The sequence below is a fragment of the Arachis hypogaea genome, chromosome 12 (genome assembly GCF_003086295.3).
Source record: "Arachis hypogaea cultivar Tifrunner chromosome 12, arahy.Tifrunner.gnm2.J5K5, whole genome shotgun sequence".
In the NCBI taxonomy this organism is placed as follows: domain Eukaryota; kingdom Viridiplantae; phylum Streptophyta; class Magnoliopsida; order Fabales; family Fabaceae; genus Arachis; species Arachis hypogaea.
The window spans coordinates 13,052,032-13,052,962 of record NC_092047.1 but is presented as its reverse complement, the minus strand read 5'-3'; the positions used below and the strand labels follow the sequence as shown (position 1 = coordinate 13,052,962).

Below are 931 nucleotides of genomic sequence, written 5' to 3'. Positions count from 1 at the left end.
TATTTAATCAACTTGTAATATATATTTAATCAACTTATAGACGATGAGAAGCGAAGACAGTATGATATGGATAACCGAGTCGACCCTATGAAGGTAATATCTTTTATGCATCTGACTATCTGACTATCTTCGCAGTTGATTCTAGTTACTTGTTAAGTTTTATCTTTCATAGAGGAACTTCAATATATTTAACTTTTGTTTTTCTAACTTTTAACATTTTTGGAACATGTTGTGTGCATTGTCTTTTAATTTCTATACTTCAAAGGTTGGTGGGTAAAACTATGTCTACAATTGATACAGTTCGACAAAGTGTTCGCATATTGATATATTGAATTGCCTTATTCCTCGATCTTACAATCCTATAGCAAAAGTAGGACATGCTATCAATTTCTTCCCTTTGTATAAGCGTGCCAGATTGAGTTACTTAATCACTTCCAGGTTTGAGTGAATTTTAAAGAATACAGGGCATAAATTAAGTCAAAACAACAGTTATTTTGAATAGAAGGAAGTAGTTTTTCACCCTAAAGTAGAAGTTGTGTTTTGAAATGGCAACAGTATAACATGCTTATGTTTCTTTTCTTTCTTTTTTTTTTTACTTTTATGTGACTGAAATAGTTTGTAAAATCTTAGATGGATCCTGATGAGGCAAGGAAGATTCTGGCTAGAGAGAAGGCAGCTGCTGCTAAGAATTTCTCCAATACCCTTAAAAGGTACACACTTGTTCTCAAGAAAAGAGATTTGATGAGAAGAAAGGCTGAGCAAGATCAAGATAAACTTATCAGCCAGCTCTTGGCAGCAGAAGGTCTTAAATCAGATAGTGGTGAATGAAAATGGGACATAATTCCCACTTATCAATAGCTAATATTTTATTCAATACCATAATGTTTCCTCCCCAAATCTAATTCATTTTTAATGATATTATTATACGGAA

The 931-nt window shown here is 32.4% G+C and overlaps 1 long non-coding RNA gene across 1 annotated transcript; it reads left to right on the top strand.

Moving 5' to 3' along the window:
• Positions 1 to 931, top strand: LOC140177282 (uncharacterized). Its single transcript, XR_011869096.1, has 2 exons — positions 1 to 93; positions 631 to 931. It is a non-coding gene; the product is annotated as an uncharacterized lncRNA (long non-coding RNA).